This window comes from Lepisma saccharinum, chromosome 2 (genome assembly GCF_977018435.1).
Source record: "Lepisma saccharinum chromosome 2, izLepSacc3.1, whole genome shotgun sequence".
NCBI classification, from domain to species: domain Eukaryota; kingdom Metazoa; phylum Arthropoda; class Insecta; order Zygentoma; family Lepismatidae; genus Lepisma; species Lepisma saccharinum.
In genome coordinates this window covers 154,735,757-154,748,484 of record NC_139230.1, presented here as the reverse complement: position 1 = coordinate 154,748,484, position 12,728 = coordinate 154,735,757, and the positions used below count along the sequence as shown (strand labels likewise).

Here is a 12,728-nt window from a genome sequence, read left to right as displayed (position 1 = left end):
AGTCTTCTCGGGCAACGATATTGTCAGCACCAGAAATCAGCGGGGCTTAATGGTACAACTGCACACGCGGTCCTGAACGATGAAGTTTCCGGAAACAGGTTGGAATGCAGGCGGACACACAGTCATATAAAGCCACCTGGCAAAAACAGAAGCACGCTTGGCAACGTTACTTCGGAAGAGCTTTTACTTTGCAAATGAGTTTGTTGGCACCCATCGGACCACACGCCCCCGAAAATACATATATTTAGACAGCCCCCCCACCTTCTCCGATTTGCACCAAAATGGTGCCAAACGTCAGTGCATCGTTTGTGCACGAATGTGCACGCAAAAATTTCGTTTGTGCACAAGGGGAAATCCGAGATATTAACACCTTAACTTTTGGGGTCAGTCCCCCCACCTTCTCCGATTTGCACCAAAATGGTGCCAAACGTTAGTGCATCGTTTGTGCACGAACGTGCACGCAAAAATTTCGTTTGTGCACAAGGGAAATCCCAGATATTAACACCTTAACTTTTGGGGTCAGCCCCCCCACCTTCTCCGATTTTCACTAAAATAGTACCAAAAGTTAGTGCATCGTTTGTGCACGAATGTGCACGCAAAAATTTCGTTTGTGCACAACGGGAAACCCGAGATATTAACACCTTAACTTTTGGGGTCAGCCCCTTCACCTTTGTGTTTGTGGGGGCGAGGGATGAATGACTTATTTGAATTCCTCCTGGTTAATATTCTTTATTCTACCAAGCTAAAGGTCCCGGGTTCGATCCCCGGTCGGTTCAAATCTCGAAACGTTTCTAACGTTGGAAGCGGCCCCGGCGACCACCCAGCATCGAATGACTTAGGTACCAGGGGGAAACCCTGGTGGTATAGCGGTCAGGGGCGTGATGCTGATCACATCATCCCTAGTCACGACCGGTCAAGAAAGTGAGGTGTTACCCCCACACCCCCTATAGCTACGCCTTCATGGCGTGGTGCTAAGCACAAGGCGGCACTTTACCTTTTTTCTTCTTTTTAATATTCTTTATAACTGTGATTTGTAAGTTAACCTATATTGTTTATTTGTTCTATGCGACCTGTTTTGCAGCTACAGGGGACGAATGGAACGGTTGTCGATGTAAGGTGAGCTCAGACCGAGTAAAAAGATAATTTATATAAGATAGTGTCGATCACTTTGTCTTAGAGCCACTTGATTTTCTTTTGCGCATTATTTTAATAATTTGCAAAGTAGATGAAAGGAAAATCTTGTTCCTCTTGCTCCTGAAGCAGCTGTTTCGTAAGACACATGTATGCCTAATAACTCCACACCACGGTATCAGTTCTTGATACACACGGTGATTCAAAAGTCCGGTGCAGAAAGCGAAAAATGTAAGGACGGAAAACGTGTCGTTCGGAAATATATTGTTTTCAGTCTAAAGCAGTGGCGGCGATTAGGGGGTTGAGGGGTGCAATTGACTTCCGCCACATTTTGCCACCTTTGCCCCCGCACTATGTTAAACCTTATCTAAAAAGGGAAATATACTGTCTTTGCCCCCCAGTTTTGTCATCTTGTACCCCGGTTTTGGAACCCAGTCTCCACCACTCGTCTAAAGTGATTGAAGTTTCAACTTTGGTTCACCGTGGAGGTTGTATATTTGTACGAGTTTTAATGGAAGCAGAAAATGCCATGTTGCCACATGCTTCGTTCGAAATACCGTGCATCGTCGCAGTAGCGTACTGGATAAATTAAGAATTGGTGACGATTATTATGGGCAAAGTTAAAAATTAAACAACGTGATTACTTGAACTGTTACACGCGCAGATCCTCCACCCCTCCTCCCTGCACCACCGCTATTAGAAAAGGTGGAGTGTGTTTCATGTTGTAATTTTACGAATGCCTGTGGCGTCAACTTTTAGTTTTGCATGACGTCGTCTGTCTTTCTCTGCGATTAAGCAGACACTTATGGAGTCAGCCATTTATCACGGGTGTACCCATATTATCACTTGTGCGTGTTTAGTCTTTTCTAGTGTACGAGGGAAGTGGAGGGGGATGCACGTGTCACATGTTTATTTCTCACTTTTTACAGTGCCTGTGCTTATTGTCAATAATTATTAATTTAGCCAGTACAGTATATTGCAATAAATATGATATTCTGGACAAAGCACGTGGCAAAAAAGTGAAATAAAAGTAAAGTGCCCCCTCCTGTGTTTTTCACGACGCCGTGAAGACGTATAGGGGGTGTGGATCACTGTCGAACGTGGGGGTGATGTCATCAGCACCACGCCCCTAGCTGCCTTTACCCTACAGAGTTCCCTCCACTTTACACGACGCTGGGTGGGCACCGGAGCCCCTTGAACAGGTGGAAAAGAATCCTGCCTCTCCCCGTCGGGGATCGAACACGCGACTATCGCATGGTAGTTAGATGCCATAACACCTGAGCTACAGTGGTGAAAATAAAGCACGTGGCAAAATTTTATTTTGGACTACCATTGAGACTCATAGCATTGTACAGCTCAATTGTGAAATGTTTAAATTCAAGCACTTCATATTTAATCCCGCATATTTTCAACAAATTTACCCTTTCAATTTTTCACTGTACTAATAACAGAGTTGGCCTAAAGGACCGTTTTAATCACTTAAAAGATCGGTTGCGAAGCTAAATTAGTGCAAGGGTTAGCTGCGGCTCTATAAAAGCGGCAGTCCTCTACGTAAACCGCAAGTTCTCAAAAAATGCTATTTCCAAGATTAATATGCGTAATGTCTTGAATATTACCACATACAATAAACTGTTTTAACTTCGAACATTTGAGAGGTTTTGCGTACTCCCGTCTCCGTCTTTGGTCTCGCCGTCGTAACTGATATGTACAGCTTTTTGAATGGGGCTAGCATTGTTTGCTAAAGAGTAAACAATATAATGTTTGGAAGTGGTTGGTTAACCAGGCACTACCCCTGTGATCGCCCATACGCCGAGAATTCACCGCACCTTTGAATTTGGACCGACATGTTTGTGTCAGCAAAACTTTGAAGTGTGAAAATAATCACATCAATTTTCTTTTCGGTGTATTATGTGACTTACACATCCGGATTTAGGTTTCATAGGAGTTTTGTTTGATGAGTTCAGTATGTGTTATCCAGACCTTGCAGCAAGAAGTCTTACTTTTGTTCTTTTGAATTTTCTGTACAAGATGCAGTTGAGAAGTGGATAACGAATGCTGGAAAGGGAAGATAAATAGGTAAGTGTTGAGTATATATTTTCATAATTTTGCTTTCTACTTATATTTATTTTAATATAAAGTATATGAGAATCCCACTCAAATCTAAATGCTAAAATATGTAATTACATTAATTTAAAATAACTCTTTGAGTTTGATTTTCTGCTTTAAGTCCACTTTATACACAGAGAGTCTAATCGGGATTTGACCTACAGTTTAAAGTGTGATCCGAACCACTATGTGCCTCTTCCGTGTATCGAACGCGGGACTTCCTACATCGTAATGCTTTAAAATAAACGTATAAAGTATTTTCTACCTTTATTTTACTGATCAAAAAAGTTGATAAAGTATCCATGTAGGGCGTCATAGTCGTCTGGCGTACGCATGTGGGTGTGGGGTTGATGGGGCTCCCTCCGAAATTTGAGAAAATCAATATTTTCAAATAAAATGACCCCACCTTAAAATCACCCTACTTCCATTTTCTAAAGTGTAAACTTCTAAATATACAAAATATCTTATTGTGTTTGCCGCCTCCCTAGAAAACAGCTATTCACTCTCCATCTTTACAAATCCTGTTAGAGCTACCAAATAATCGCCAACGCATCACGACTTAAGTTCATTGTGCTTATTTACTTATCACCATGCACTAACTTTTGGCACCATTTTGGTGAAAATCGGAGAAGGTGGGAGGCTGACCCCAAAAGTTAAGGTGTTAATATCTCGGATTTCCCCTTGTGCACAAACGAAATTTTTGCGTGCACATTCGTGCACAAACGATGCACTAGCTTTTGGCACAATTTTAGTGAAAATCAGAGACGGTGGGGGGGCTGGCATTTAGACAGCCCCCCCCCCAAATTGACTTGCTAATTTTGGTGTTTTCCGTTTGTGCCCAAACGAAATTTTTGCGTGCACATTCGTGCACAAGCGATGCACTAACGTTTGGCACCATTTTGGTGCAAATCGGAGATGATGGGGGGGGGGCTGTCTAAATATATGTCCCGAACATGATTGGGGGACAGGACGCGCCAGAAATAGCCATCAAGGTCAACCGCCAGTTGGAGTTGCGATCAGTATAGTTCGATGATAGCTCAATTTGTGTATGACTTTGAGTTTTCTTAAAATGTAGTTTCCAAATCACGGATAAATGTTAACAATAAGATTTAATGACCCAGGTTAGAACCAATTTTCTAGTACTTAGAACCGATACGCATTAGTTTAGTTTACTGACTGGTAACATACACACATTTGCATATAAAAAAAACCTACCTCTCGAAATGGAATCAAAAATACGCCACTGAGTGAGCATCCCCCCAAAGTTTTATTCGGACAGTGCTTTTATGAATACCCTGTACACTCGCCTCACTTAGTACTCCAACAGTTTGTTTCTTTATACAGCATATTTGCAGAAAATACAATTCAACATACAAGGGTATCAATATACGCTGCATAAAACATAACTTATTTACTAACTTCGTTGAACCTGTACAAGCCGGTATGAACCCGTTAAACAAGTCCCATAAATACGAGAGCCTCCGCGATAGCGTAGAATCTAACGTTGTGGCCTTGTAATCAAGGGATCCCGGCTTCGTTTCCGGTGGAGGCAGTGCCGGATCTACAAGCCGCAAAACCTCGCAGTGCGGGGGGCCCGGAGACAATTAGGCCTTTAGGGGGCCCTCAGCCATTGACATATATGCGTATGCAAAAAATAAACGTAGTTACTCAGGGGTACAGAAACGAATACAATGTATACAGGTAAAGGTATCCCCGTGCATATAGCACCGTGTCATGAAGGCACATTTAGGGTATGTGGACCCAACATATTTTCGATGTCGGCCATCTTGGAAGTGATGTGATCAGCACCACGCTGCGGCCGCCTTTACCCCCTTTGAATACCATATTTTGAGGCTGCTTGGGCCCTAGAGACGCTTTATGCGGGGACAAAGCCGGAAAAATTCCAGATCACCCACCCGGGTTTCCCGCTTGAGTGAGAGTCAGACTAGAATCAAATCAGGCTAGGATATCACTAGAAATGCAGTCAGTGGTGGAGGTTTCTTTAACCTATCTTTAATCAGGAAAAGGTTACGACAGCATGATTGCAACAAATGTATCATTTTCCAGGTGTGAGAAAACAGTGCCATATATATATATATATATCACATCACTCCCTTCCCATTTATTTTTTTTAGTTGAATTCAATATGGCGGACATCAGCTTGGAACACACCAATGTGGTTGTTTCCGAAGCCTGACGTGTTTCTTCACCCTCTGTACCCTTATATGTGACTTTGTCAACATGAGATCAAGAATTACACACAACATACACACACACACACACACACACACATGCATTATGCATGTATGTGTATACACACACACAAACACATATACATAATGTTTTTTTAATTTTTTTTTAATTTAAAAGTTTGGGTGCGTCAGCACTAAGGCTATTTTGCACCCGTCATATTATACGGGGTCCAGCTCCTTATCGTTACACATAACAACTCTAACGTTGCAGAACTAAAATCATAAAATATTAAAATCTTCTGACTTTCGTTAAAAGCTGAGGCTGTAAAGGAGCACTCAGCACAAATAAGGACAAAACACACGACAACACAACAAAATTATACTGGCCATGGGGCCAGTCGCCAGAGCCTCGTTAGTCTGCACTCCAGGGTGTACTACGTGGAAGTGAGGTTGACTATTGGGTGCACTACGTGGAAGGAGCACCCCTTACACCCCACATATACATAATGTATGTGTGTGTGTGTAAACGTAGCCTTTGGTAACTTTTTGCGGGGGGGGGGGGCAAGATTTGTAGATCCGGCACTGGATGGAGGCATTGTGCACAGTGGTTCGGATACCACATCAAACAGTAGGTTCAGTCTCGATTAGCCTATCTAAGTATAAAGTGGACTCTAAATATGGTCATGTTTCCTTTCTTTCGCTACCCCTTTCCCCCCAAGCTGCGGTTTGTGCTGTAAGCATTAATTTCCAAGGAAGCTTTTGGATTTGTCGTTAGATCGTCGTTAACACAGGTTTGCGGGGCAGAGGGCGAATGTTATGCCGCCTACCGTCGCATTGCGGAAACTCGTAGCCCTCGCAACAGCATGGATGGCATGGACGTAGGCCTAGCAGTGAGCGCGAAGAAGCCGATTCCATCGGTCAACTTCGGCGTCGCGGCGAGTGAGTGCGAGTGAGAGTGCGCGAGTGGTTTTGATGGTGGGAGACGGGTGATTGGCGTGCGTGGTCACGTGTCGCGCGGGTTGCTTTTCTGGAGATGAGCGTGCACTAATTGTCTATTTGTTTGTTTCCGAGAGAAAATCGCAGGGGGCCAATTTCGTACATCCCGCGTTTTTGTTATTAGCTTCGCTAAAAAGAGTTTTCAACGCTAAAACGGTTCCATGTTTTCACGTTCCTTCTAAGAGAAGAGAGCTTAGCATTTTCTTGTTCGTAAGTGGTTGCTTATACTGTGTATGAAGTATGATATGTGAAAATTTTCCTGTGAATTCTGTGGAAGTATTTTATAGATTTTATATAGAGTATGCCCCAGAGTCTAAGAAATTTGCAACCAAAGGGGGATTTCCCCCTTCATCCCCTCTTCCAAATACAACCATACTTACACAAACGCGCGCGCACACACACACAGTGTTTTTTTTTTCTGGTAAGAACGGTTACTGTTCAGGTTCGTTACTTATTGTTTTCATCATAAGAACTTCTCGAAATAGTGTGTATTGTATTGAGTTGTTCTTTTAAGTCCAATTAATGCCCATATAGGCTAATCGGGACTGGACCTTCAGTTTAAAGTGGGATCCGAATCACTATGGGCAACCATCGGGTGTCAAACCCGACACCTCTTGTAATAAGGCGACGACGCTACTACCACGCCACCGAGGAGGCCCTCGAAATATTGTGGTATGTTCACAAATGACCGTGTGTCCACACACACATACACATATTTCTTTCATTGGGCCTCCCCGATGGCGCAGCGGTAGCGTCGTCGCCTTGTAATCAAGAGATCCCGGGTTCGATACCCGGTGGAGGCACATTAGTGGTTCGAATTCCACTTTAAACTGTAGGTCCAGTCCTGTGCATAAAGTGGACTTGAGACACCAAATAAATCAATCAATCAACATTTCTTTCATTAAATAAAATGTTTTTAATAAAGGTGCCGGTAAGGCGTACCGTTGCGTATATCGCCAGAAAAATAACACTGTATGTCTGTATGTATTCCAGGTAAAGAATCGAGACCCTCCCTTATTTAGAAATATGTTTCAGAAGAATTCGATTAACTTAAATTTTAAACGAAGTTATTATTTGTATTATTGTTATGATTATATATTTTATTCATTCATTTTTAATTATTATTTCACTATCAGTGTTATTGTCTATTTAATGTGCTCTAATAGATGTTTGCGATGCCAGACTTTCTGGGTTCGAATACTAAGACAGCCTTTGTCGCTTTGATCCTTCATCTGCTCATCCTCATCATTGCGACTAATTGAAAAGGCTAGGAAAGTACCGTAAAATGAACAAAACTACTGTAACGTCATTATTACGCAATGAAGGTAAGGTAATATCTACAATATTTTCCAAAATATTATAGTAATAATCATGGATCTCCGGAAGGGGCACAAGAGGTACTCCCCCCTTGGAAAGTGAATGTTGGTTGAAAATTACATATTACACTCCCTGAAAAAATCTTGGGAACAATACACTATTTTTATTCGATTATTGCCGGCCTCCGTGGTCGAGTGCACATCGCGCTACGACGCTGCGACGCTGGAGTTCCCGGGTTCGAATCCCAGCCTGGGCATGGGTGTTCTTTGTGTGTCCCTTCATAAATTTCATCATCATCACTCATTTTCATCTTCGCGATTAGCCAAAAGTGGTTATTCATAGTTAATAAAAGTTATGTATTCTTGTTGGTGTGAGATGCTTTGCGTTAAGCTCCTTCGCTTTCTGTTCATTAAAATCACACTTTAATATGTTGCGAAGACCAGCAATAATATTGATTTCGTTGATTAAAAATCTCAAAGATCAGTTAGTTACTAGAAAACGCATTCTTTTCCGTTGAAAATGGCAGGATTTTTTCGTGAAGAAAGGGCCATACCTTTCATAAAATACAGAATCTATATTCATGTCTGCAATAACTCTTTAATGAAACAAATTAATCAATTTTTTTTATTAAATGCTAAATACTGATACATTTGCGAAATCATAAAAAATAAACCTGAAAATTTAGGAGGGGGGAAAGTTTGCCCCCGCAAACGTACGCCTTTGGTCAGATACGTTTGCACGCTTGAATTTGAAGCCAGATAAAAGTGACGGTGAGAGTCGACCCGTTGACCACGCGTCATCCAACGGAAGAACCGCCGGGCGAGATCAGTGCGTGCGAGACGCTAACCTTTCTTCCCGATCTCTGGCACAAAATAAAGGCATCAACAGGTCACTGACATCGGTTGCTTCCTCGGGGAACACGAGAGCGAGGGACGCGTGTTGCCAATAATGGCATGCGTCATGCCTGCCGCATCGATTGGAAAACTCTTACATGGGACGAAAGTTTAATCTCGGCAAGGTGGTTTCGTTTGTTTGCCGTTCGATAAAAAAAAATCGCCGAACGATTTTAGCGAGTTTCTAATTTCGCGGGCGATTGAAGAGCGATGGTACCGTACGTATGTGACGTCAGCTGAAGCCAAAATAGCTTTCGGCGGCCGCCATGTTGGGATGTGCCACCCGGCTGTTGCGTTTATTTGTTAACATTCAGCAAGAGGGAATTTCGTCGGGAAAAATAAGGCTGCTTGTTATGTTTCTTTATGTTTAAACCGTCAGAAACAGTAACACGAAGTTCCTAGTAACTAATTTTGACAAAGAAACAAACCGTTCTAGACCTTTTTGTGCTGGGGCGTGTTCATTTACCATATGTAATGCTCTATTATATCTCGTTAGTACACCAGAGAGAATTTAATGAAATAACGATAGAATCAAAATGCATAGGAGTTGCATTATAACTCCTACACTCGTAAATGCATCAAAAACATTATTAGATAAAAGTGTGAGCTATGTAGAGTACTCCCAAGAAAAGCTTGCCACAAAAATCTGCGCGGACTTTCGCCAACATTCGGGTCAACTCGGTAGCTCCGCCCTTCGTCCGAACGAAGGTTGACGCGTAGACGGATGTTTGCAAGGCGACAGCTGATTCTTTTACATTGCGAGGAGCACCTGTTTCATTTCTCATGAATTTATAGATGTTATAAATAACTTCCCTTGTTTGACTATGTAATGTTTTGGTATTTCCTAATTTAGACTTACGTGGGGCCACTGTTACGCTCTACAGCACATACACAGTCACGTAGAGTTGATATTTAAATATTTAAGCACAGAACGCCACGAGCCGCCACAATTCCACAATCACTAACTCGCTCTTGCTGTGCGTGCACCGCGGGACGATACGTACCGCTCGAGCCGATGTTGAAGACTGTGCCCTGCAACGAGCGTATTATCAAGCAGAGCAGCCCCGTGATGAGCATTGGGTCACACAGGCGAAATTGCGTTCTCTGCGCATCGGTGATTGTGGCAAGCTTTTCTTGAGACTACTCTACATATGTATAACACGATTTAATAACACAATTTACACCACCTCAATAAGTAAGCCTAAGCGGAGATTATATGTAGTTTCGGACCGTAATATCAGGCGATAAGCTACACACGATAGGCGACAAAAGACAGGAGCCCGTTCATTCAATGGAAGCATTCAGACCGAAGCGACAGACGACAAGCGACACATGCCTCTTAGCAACCGACTGTCAGAAATGAATGCAATAAAAAATTGCATTCATTTCTGTTCATTTTCGAACCGAACCGACACGACAAACTGCACGTGCCGCCTGTGGCTCGCGTGTAACTCGGGCTGGGTCGTTTTCACAATACCATACATATAGTGTCGCTTCGGTGTGTTGTTTGCGCATCTGTTGTGAATACTTTCTTTGGAGAGAATCCACACCGAAGCGACAAGTAACAGGCGACACGTGTCGCTTGGGAACGAACCAATTAACAGCAACGTTTCACACGGTAGCGACATGACAGGCTGCACAAGCCTACGTTCCGTCTGTGAAATCCTCAAGCGACACGTGTCGCCTGTCGCATTGGTGTGAATACTCCTTTAGACTGAAGGGGCCCATGTCGCTTGTCGCTTGTCACTCCGGTGTGAATTCTCAGAGGATCGCGGGACACATGCCGCTTGGCTTGGGAATCAGCCAATCAACATAGAGGCGTGACAGGTCGCACTCGCACTAACCTGCCTTCGATTGGTGAAATCCTTAAGCTACACATGCCGCGTGTCACTTCGGTGTAAAATCTCCATACAAGCAAGCATTCACTGCGCATGCGCTACAAACAGACCCAGGCGACACGATAAACGCTATTGGGAAAACGGACCAGTCTGAGTGATACATGCAGCTTGCCGTGTCGCTTCGGTTCGAAAAGTTGCATTGATTTCTGAGGTTTCGCTTCCAACTGGCACGTGTTGCTTGTCGCTTCGGTCTGAATAGAGAGATTTCATATCGAAACAACAAGCGATATGTGCCGCTTTAAGGATTTCACCAATATAGCCTTGTGCGGTCTGTCTTGCCGCTAAGGCAGGTGTAAACGTTGGCTGGCTCATTCCGTCGCGTGTACATTCGATCTGTAAACTTCATTATTTGACCCGGTAAGCGACACGAGCCACTTCAGTCTGAAGCAAAAAAAATAACCGTGTATGCACCACCAATAAACCGAGGCTACACGATGGACTGTATTAAGAAAACGGCCCAGTCCGAGCGACACGTTCAGCTTGGTGTGTCGCTTCGGTTCGGAAGGTCTCATTTATTTATGATGGTTGGTTTTCAATCGACACGTCTCTCTTTTTCCATGTCTGAAGCATCTTTGTTCGTTCAATGAATTTACATTCCACAAAGTTCTCAACACGTATAAACATATGCAATAGTTATTTTTAGGAAACTTGCGAACGATTTTTGCTATTCTGATATGTCATAATTTTTAATTAAAATTTTTGTACATACCGTTAATAATAATACCACTAATAAAATCACAACCGAAATGTGTGTATAATTAACGTAAATATGTTGTAAGCACGTTTATCAGGGCCAGGGGACCTCTGAATTCTTTTCTTCTTCTTTTTTTTAACCATTTCTTGTATTTTCTATTGTTGCATCCGAAAGCTGCGCACAGAGGCATAGCTTCTTAAATGATTTACTCGCAGTGTCATTGAAATGTACAGATAGTATGCACTATAAACGAACATTCCATGCTCAAATCCCTACTTCTACCACTGTATCAGCTGTAACTGAGGCACATCCCAAGATGGCGGTTTTACCTCACCTCCTTCCATGGCCGTAGCCAGGAAAAAATTTCGAGGGGTTCACTCATAATTGTTCCCATGTACGTCGAAAGAAATTTGAATAATAGAAATAATAACAATAATAATTATTTAATAATAATAATAATTAAAATTTCATAATAATAACCTAAACTATTTTTCCAAATGTATTATTATTATTATTATTATTATTATTATTATTGTCCTTATATCCTTGATGAGACTAGGGGTCCCGGGTTCGAATCCCGCTCGGGCTTGGATGTTTGTGTTCGTCCGAATAATGAGAAACAATGTGAATAAAGTGGAAATTGACATGTGTAAAAGTGTGTGAATGACGGGGGATACTGCCGAATAGGGGCATTCCTTATTAAAAAAAAAAGTGGTTAGCACATCGCGCTACGACGCCAAGGGTCCCGGGTTCGAATCCCGTTCGGGCTTTGTTTGTGAATGTCCAATCATCAATTTCATCACTCATCCCCATCTTCGCAAATTAGCCAAGAGGCACAAAACGCGAAGTAAAATAAACTAAACCAATCAATCCTCTACAAAAAAGACAAACTGTTGTTTCTTAACGGTAGTAAAGCTTACTAAGCTAAAAAAAAAAATTCGAAATGCGCATTAGACATTATTTATTTCTCTGTTCTGTTGGATAATTTACAATGTAATATATTGTAACAATTCACTTTATGCATCAATTGACACAGCCAGCTAAATGTGTAATTTTGTTATCACTGAAATGATCTTCCCAATTGATGCATTTTTAGTGCATCACACGGAGCACTAGCTGATAAAAGTGCCCTTTTATGCATTTCTGTGTGTATTTTGACACACCAGAAACTGCATCATGCAGTTTACGCACGTTAATGTGTTATTGGAGTCAACATGTATGTGTCAATTGACACGTTTTGGGTTCTGTGTGAACAACACATGGTGATCGCCTGTCATTAGCTGCTCCTGCGACGTTTGAAAAGTCGATCTCCCATTATATCCAAAATGAGACAGGCTCGGTGTCCGAGCGGTTTATAACTTGCCACCGAGTTCTCGCGTTCGAGTCCCGGCTTCAACATGGAGTGTCTCTTCATCGATTTCATCTTATCATCACTCATTCTCATCGTTACGATCAGTCAAAAGTGGTAGAAAAGCGACGCTAAATAAAAGTACAAAATGCA

General features: G+C 42.4%; 1 protein-coding gene across 4 annotated transcripts in view; it reads left to right on the top strand.

The window, feature by feature from the left end:
* The window catches only part of LOC145984153 (ras association domain-containing protein 1-like), a 356,774-nt gene that overhangs the window by 79,089 nt on the left and 264,957 nt on the right, over positions 1 to 12,728 (top strand). Inside the window, exon 1 of one of the 4 annotated variants that reach the window (XM_083117631.1) lies at positions 6,358 to 6,635. The exons of the other annotated variants lie outside the window; for them this stretch is intronic. The gene's annotated coding sequence lies outside the window, so the exon portion shown is untranslated. Of the gene's footprint in view, positions 1 to 6,357; positions 6,636 to 12,728 lie in introns of those variants that run through there. 4 annotated transcript variants of the gene reach the window in all.